Raw genomic sequence first — 7,854 nt, forward strand, 5'->3', positions numbered from 1 at the left:
TGAATGAATGGAATTCCAAAATCTCTGTAGATGTTCATTGAAATGAAAAATAAACAACCTAAATTAAAAAAAAGAGAATAGAATCATTTAATTATATTATAACTGATATTTTGCCCAAGATCTTTTTGCTGTAGTATCCAAGATAGTAAGAAACGTGACTAATCTCTGATTTTCTTCTCCAGCCATAGCTCAGACCTCAGACCATTGTCTTGACTGTAGATCTGAGTAGAAACACCATTGTGTTTTCTAGTCTCTGTTTACTGGCTTCCACCTGTGTGATAGTAAAAGGCACACTCCACTGGCTTTTTCTAAATGCTATAATGGCACAAAAATTTTCATAAATCACTTTAGTATTCATTTATTATGTTTTGATTAATGAGATAATCAAAGTACCTAAACCTTTAAGCCAAGAAGAGAATAATATATAAAATGCTTGTATATGAAAACATACAATGAAACCCATCAGACACTACCACAGTAAAAAAAATATCATTTCAAAATAAAGTCCATAATATGAAGTGTCATTTTTTATAAATTTATGTTCAGGTTACTCCTGTCTTTCAGATTTGCAAGCACTAAACTTCAACATCTGCTTGTTACAGACTCCTGACTTACCAAAAAAAAAGGGATGTGGGCTTTTTTATTCTGATTAAATCCTCTTCCATGTATATTGAGGATTGTTTAGTCATTAATCAATCTTCTATGAGTTTGGCTAAGTTTTGGAGTCTGAGGGCAAGATAATGCTCACTACAGACAGCCGTCATAGATTGGGTGTCCCTGATCTACCAACACTTCAGACAAGCTGGCTACAAATTTGGGAGTCTGTTTGAACCTTGTCAGATTTGATAATTCACTAGAACAACTTACAGAGTTCAGAGGAACACTAGACTTACTATTATAATTTTATGATGGTGAAAGGACACAAATTAGAACGATTAAAGAAAGAGACATCATCAAGGACATGTTACTCTCTTACCATCACTCTCACAATATTCCCAGAGGATAGTAAACACGGAGACTCACCTGAGCTTCAATATGCAAAGTTTGTATTGAGTTTTAATTGCATAGGCATGATAGATTGGCTCGTTCCCCTGTAGTTGGGCTCAAGTATGTCAGAATTGATAAGCATGGCATAGGATAGAACAAGGTTCAGCTCTCTTGTTCATAAAATTGAGTTGAACTGTACTCAAATTTTCACAACAATTATGCTTGCTTTAATGTGTCTCCAGCTTCCAGTTATTTGCACACATTTCTCATTCACATAATTTTTATTTCTAAAAAGTCTAATTATTAAGACCAGCGGCTTTCTCCTCCAGGTCTGCAAAGTAGAGTTTCATTTGTTTGGGTTTTTAAGCTTATTTCTGACTAGTCTTTGGCAGATGACTTTTTCCTAAAAATCCCTTTATATCCATCCTCTTACCTAATCTTCTGTTTTATCACTCTAAGCATATTCCATCCTTGTACCCTATCATACACAATACAGATATCACACTACATGCTACTTGCTTGTTTATATTTCTGTTTTCCCCTACTTCACTTCAAAGTCTGAAAACACAAAGGTTTTAACATTTCTTTCCTCAGTATCAATGTTCTATTGGACTGAAAAGCAAACATTTCACATATCTTTGGGAAAAAAATAAGCTTTATACTAATAATTTCTATGGAACCCAAAAGAGATTGTTTCCCTAAGTTTGCTCGCTATCTGAAACTGGCGTTATAACCATATATTTCACTATATCTGAGCCATGAACACAATGATATTTCTAAACTCTTTGACTTAAAGTTGTATAGTTCTTGAAATAATTCTTGCTATTACTATGTGTCATGTAGATTCATATCTAGAAAGAAACCTGAACTACCAACCAGCCCCAACATTTTGTCTCTAATATATCAGTTGGCTACTTTATGCCGTGATGCTGTATTTTAGGGAATATGAGTAGAATAGAATTGTATTTTATTATAGAATTTTACTATAGAATTTTCATTAAATATATACAATTAAATTAATCTGTAAGTGATTACAATTATCATTTGAAAGTGGCAGGTAAGTGTATGTGTCAGGTATACATACCAAATAAACCTTGTAATTCCTCACTTAAACACCAAAGTCTGAGACATACAAATTTCTCAATGTATTTGGCCTGAGAGTTTCTGTTAGGTACAAGCCTTCTTTTTGCCTCTGTATTGCTTATTATCCTGTATAAATTCTAGAACATAGACTTTCTTTCTTTAATGAAAATATTTAGTTTCTGAGGTTGAGTGAAATTTTATCAAGCACCCACTGAGTTTTTCTTAGACACTTTGGTTATAGTCTAAATTTCCACAAAGATGGAAGAAACAACTAAAGTCACTGTATCAAAAAGAACTGGCTGACACAGAAGAGTTACATGAAACAACATATGATCAAGAGGCAATGATAATGAAAGAAGAAGTTCAAGCTGCTCTGAAAGAATTGACAAAAAATAAGCTTCCAGAAATTGATGGAATACTAGCTGACATATTTCATCAAACAGATGTTGCCCTGGATTTGATCGCCAGGTTGTGCCAAGAAATCTGGAGAACAATTATAGGGCCAACTGACTGGAAAAGATCAATATTTATTCTTATTCAAAAGCAAGGTGATCTTAAAGAGCATGGGATTTGTTAAACAGGTAGAAGAAAGATGAATGCCTTTAAGTTGTAGTGCTGGAGAAGAGTGTTGAACATATCATGTACTCACAGGAAAACAAACAGGTCTATCCTGGATAGGGTGAAACCAGACTGCTACTTGGATGCAAGGATTTTGAGACTCTGTCTCACATACTTGGCGCACACAGCCAGGAGGGACTAGTCCTTGAAGAGACATCATGATCAGAAGGGTGGAGAGACAGTGCAGGATGGGAAGACCCAGGATGACATGAATTGACTCAGTGACTGGAGAAATGGGATTAGTTATATTGGAGATGATGAGATTGGTTCAGGATACAGCATGTTTCAGAGCTAATGTATGTAGGATTGCTTTGAGTCATAGGCAACTCAATGGCATATAACAACAACAGCAACTGCACATCGTTAATATAACACACAAGCAAAATCCTATTGAAGATTATCCAAAAATGACTGGAATAGTGATATTATAAGGACATTATAGTCAATGTCAGATGGATCCTGGCTGAAAGCAAAGCGTATTAGAGGAATGTCTCTTTGTGTTTTATTGACTATTAAAAGACATTTGACTGCATAGATCACAACAAATTGTGACTAACATTAAGAATAATAGGAACCCTATTGCTCATGCAAAACTTGTACTTGGAACAGGAAGCAGTCTTCAGAACAGAGCAAGGAAACTCTGCATGATTCAAAATAAATAAAGGAATGCATAAAGGATGTGTCCATTCTCCATAACTTTTCAATCTATGTGTGGAACAGATCATTCCAGAGGCTAAACTATAAGAGGAGGAATGTGGCATCAGGATTGGAGGAAGACTCATCAACAGCCTATGTTATGCAGATGACACAACCGTTTACTGAAACTGAGGAGAGCCTAAAGTTTTTAGTGTAGAAGGTCAAGGACTGACTATTCAATATGGATTGAATCTCAGCATGAAGGAAACAGAGATTCTCAGCAATAGGCCAATTCACAGCACCATGTAGATAGAGAAGAGATTGAGACTATTAATTTCATCTTGCACATTCACAAAATAATATTAAATCTTTATGTTTGTTTCATTTAATATTAAATTATTATTTCATCCACAATGAACACTCTTGGCCTCAACAGTCAGGAAATCAAAAGACTGTTTGCATTAGGAAAGTCTGCTGTAAGGGACCTTTCCAGAGTATTGAAGAGCAAAAATGTCAGTCTAGAGACCAAAGTGTGCCTTATTTGTCCTTGAGTCTAGCCAGTCTAAATTTAAAAAGTGTCTTAGGGATTGGTTTGAGGCCTTGAAAACTAATGAATTAAGACCAGAGGAGCTATGGGAAGATATTAAGAATATAATCAATGAAGAATGTAAAAAAGTCATTACAAAGACAAAGGAGGAATAAAAGACCAAGATGGATGTCAGACTGAATATTGCACTACAGTGCAGACAAGCCAAAGAAAAGGGAAGAAATAAAGAAGTTAAGGAGCTAAACAAAAAATTTCAAAGAGGAGCTCATGAAGACCAAGTATTATAATGAAATATACAAAGAGCTAGAGTTGGAAAATCAGATGGGGTGAACTCGATCAGCATTTCTTAAGCTAAAGGAACTGAAGAACAAATTCAAGCCTCAAGTTTCAATACTTTAAGGATGTTGTGAGCAGAATATTAAAGCATTAAAAAAAGATGGATGGAGTACAAAGCGTCACTGTACCAAAAAAAAAATTTGCTTACAGAAGAATATCATGAGACAACATATGAGTAAGAGGCAGTGGTGGTGAAGGAGGAAGTGCAGGATGTTCTGAGGAGTTGGCAAAAAACAAGGCCAAGTGATGGAATGCCAACTGCTGCATATCAACAGAAAGATGCTTCCGTTGACGTGCTTATCATGTTGTGCCCAGACATCCAGAAGACAACGAACTGGCCAACTGACTGGACGAGATCCATATATATTCCCATTCCAAAGAGAGGTGATCTGACAGAATGTGAAAATTACTGCACACACTAATAACACACATAAGCAAAATATTGCTGAAGATTATAAAGAGATGATTGGAATTCTTATCAGCAGAAATCTACCAGAAACACATACTGGGTTTAGAAGAGGCTGTCTTATCACTGCACACTTTATCGCCAGTGACAGATTTTGCTGAAAGCAAAAAGTACCAGAGTGCCTGTGTTTCAATGACTACACGAAAGTATTTGATGGATCACAATAAATTGTAGCTAACCTTGAAAAGAATGGGAATTCCAGAATATCTGATTGGGCTCATGTGAAACCTATATTTGGACCAGGAAACAGTCACCAGAATAAAGCAAGAATACACTTTGTTGTTGTTGTTGTTGTTGTTGTTGTTGTTATGTGCCATCAAGTCACCTGCAACTCACAGAGATCCTATGTACAATAATTCTGAAGCCTGCCTTGTCCTTAGACTGTCTCACTGACTATAATACCCCTATCTCCACTGTCTTAATCACTGTAACAATCTATCTAATTTGTGGTTTTCCTCTCCTGTTCTGTGTCCATCCACTCTTCCAAGCATGATGTCCTTCTCCAAAGATCTGTCCCTCCTGGCCACATGCCCAAAGAACATGAGACAGAGGTTCAAAATCCTAGTCTCTGAGGAGAAACTTGGTTTCACTCTCTCTAAGACAGACTTAACTTGTTTTCTTGGCGGTCCATGGTATGTTCAAGACTCTTCTCTAGCACCACAACTCGAAAGCATCAATTCTTCTTCTGTCATCCATAGCCATTATCCAGATCTTATAGCAAGTAATTGCGAAGACCATGGACTGGATCAGGCACAATTTAGTCTCTAGGCTGGCATTGTTGCATCTTAGTACTCTGGAGGGGTCCTGGACAGCGGATTTGCCTAATGCAATTTGCCTTTTGGTTTCCTGACTGCTTGTGCCAAAAGTGTTGATTGTGGAGCCAAGCAAGCTGTAACTGTTAACAACCTCAGTCTCTGTTCATCCATCATGGTGCTTCCAATTGGCCCAGTGGTAAGAATCTTGGCCTTCTTGATGTTGAACTTCAATCTTTATTGAAGGCTACAGTCCTTCACCTTCTGTAGCAAGTGCATCAGGTCCTCCTCACTTTCAGCAAGCAAGCCTCACTTTCAGCAAGAAAGGTTGTGTCATCTGCATAAGATAAGTTGTCAATGAGTCTTTCTCCAATCCTGATGCCACATTCCTCCTCATAAAGCCCAGCCTCCTGAATGATCTGTTCTGCAAATAGATTGAAAAAGTATGGAGACAGCATATATTCCTGACACACTTCCTTCCTGATTTTGAAGCATGCAGTGTTTCCTTTCTATATTTTGATTGCTTCCTGGTCCAAGTATAGGTTTCCCATAAGCACAATCAAGTATTCTGTGATCCCTATTCTCCTCAAGCTTAACCACAATTTGTTGTGATCTACACAGTCAAATGCCTTTGCATAGTCAATAAAACACAGATAGATATCCCCCTGTTACTCTTTGCTTTCTGCCAAGACCTATCTAACATTGGCGATAATGTCTCTAAAACCACAGCCTCTTGTAAACCTAGCTTGTATTTCTGGCTGCTCTCTATCAGTGTACTGCTCCAGTCATTTCTAGCGAATCTTCAGCATGATTGCGTTTGAGTGTGATATGAGTGATAATTTCCACCTTCTGCTGGGCCACCTTTTTGGGGAATGGGAATAAATATGGTTCTCTTCCAGCCAGTTGGTCAAGTAGTTGTTCTCCAGATTTCTTGATACAACCTGATGAGCACATCCAGAGCACCATCTATTTGTTGAAAATGTCAGTTGGTATTCCATCAATTCCTGGGGCTTTATTTTTTTCCAAGTTCTTCAGAAAAGCCTGAACTTCTCCTTCATCATCATGGTTCAAAATCAGAAAAAGAGTATGTCAGGAATGTGTCTTGTCTCCGTGCCTTTTTAATCTATATGCAGAACAGATAATTGCAGAGGCTGAAATTTATGAGGAGGAATGCGGCAACAGGATTGGAGAAGCACTCATCAACAGCATATGTTATGCAGCAAAACATTGTTTGCTGAAACTGAGGAGGGTCTGAAGCATTTGCTTCAGAAGGTCAAGAACTGTAGTCTTATCCACCAGATGCTCTGCTGGAGAAGGAGGGGGCAATCTCCTCCTCTAGCAGTCAGATCTGATTTGACTGTACATGTAAAAATAATATAATAATAATAAAAAAAGAACTGTAGTCTTCAATATGGATTGAAGCTCAACATCAAGAAGACAAAGATTCTCACCCCTGAACCAATTGGCAGTATCTAGATAGATGGAAAATAGATTAAGATTGTTAACAATTTTAGCCTGCTAAGTTCCACAATCAAAACTGTTTGCACCAGCAGTCAAGAAATCAAAAGATGAGTTGCACTGGAGAAATATGCTGTCAGGGATCTCTCTAATGTTCTAAAGAGCAATGATGGCAGTCTAAAGATTGAGGTGTGCCTGATACAGTCCATAGATTTGAAATTACTTGCTACGCATTAGAGAGCTTGACAGTGACTAATGATGACAGAAGAATCAACATTTCTGAGTTGTGCTTGAAGAAAAGTATTGAGTGTACCATGGACCTACAAGAGAATAAGCAAGTCTATCCTGGAGTGGGTGAAACCAAGCTTCGCCTTGGATGCAAGGATTTTGAAGCTCAGAAAAACAACATGGTTGGAAAAGTGGAGGACAGTGCAGGAGAGGAAGACCCAATAACTGAACTAATAGAAGGATGTGTGTTGGATTCGGTGAGACTGGCTCAGGATAGGGCAGAGTGCAGAGCTATTATACATAGGGAAGCTACTGCTGACTCAACGGTACATAACAATAATAACAAGAAAATATGGCTTTTGCAGAAGTCCTAATATATGGATTGAGAGGTGGGCAATGAAGAATAATTATGGCATAGATAGGGCCTGGACTAAAAACTACTCAAAGGGAGCTGTTCCAAGCTTCTGCCCAGATCTCAGTCTCAGCTTAGGCTTAAGTGAATCAGAATGTCAGGTAGAGTGGGTATGTAAGCTTAGGGAAAGTAATTTTTTAAAATCTTCCTTGTATAAGCAAAGCACTCCTTAAAAAATAGAAAAAAGGTAGAGGGCATCTCACTCCCTGATTTAAAATCCTACTACACTGCCATGGTAGTCAAGACAGCATGGTACTGGTACAATGACAGACACATAGATCAATGGAATAGTATTGAGAACCCGGGGTCAACTGATTTTTGAGAAGGATAT

This window comes from Elephantulus edwardii, unplaced genomic scaffold (genome assembly GCF_000299155.1).
Source record: "Elephantulus edwardii isolate Elephantulus edwardi_28Jun2011 unplaced genomic scaffold, EleEdw1.0 scaffold00128, whole genome shotgun sequence".
Taxonomy (NCBI): Eukaryota; Metazoa; Chordata; class Mammalia; order Macroscelidea; family Macroscelididae; genus Elephantulus; species Elephantulus edwardii.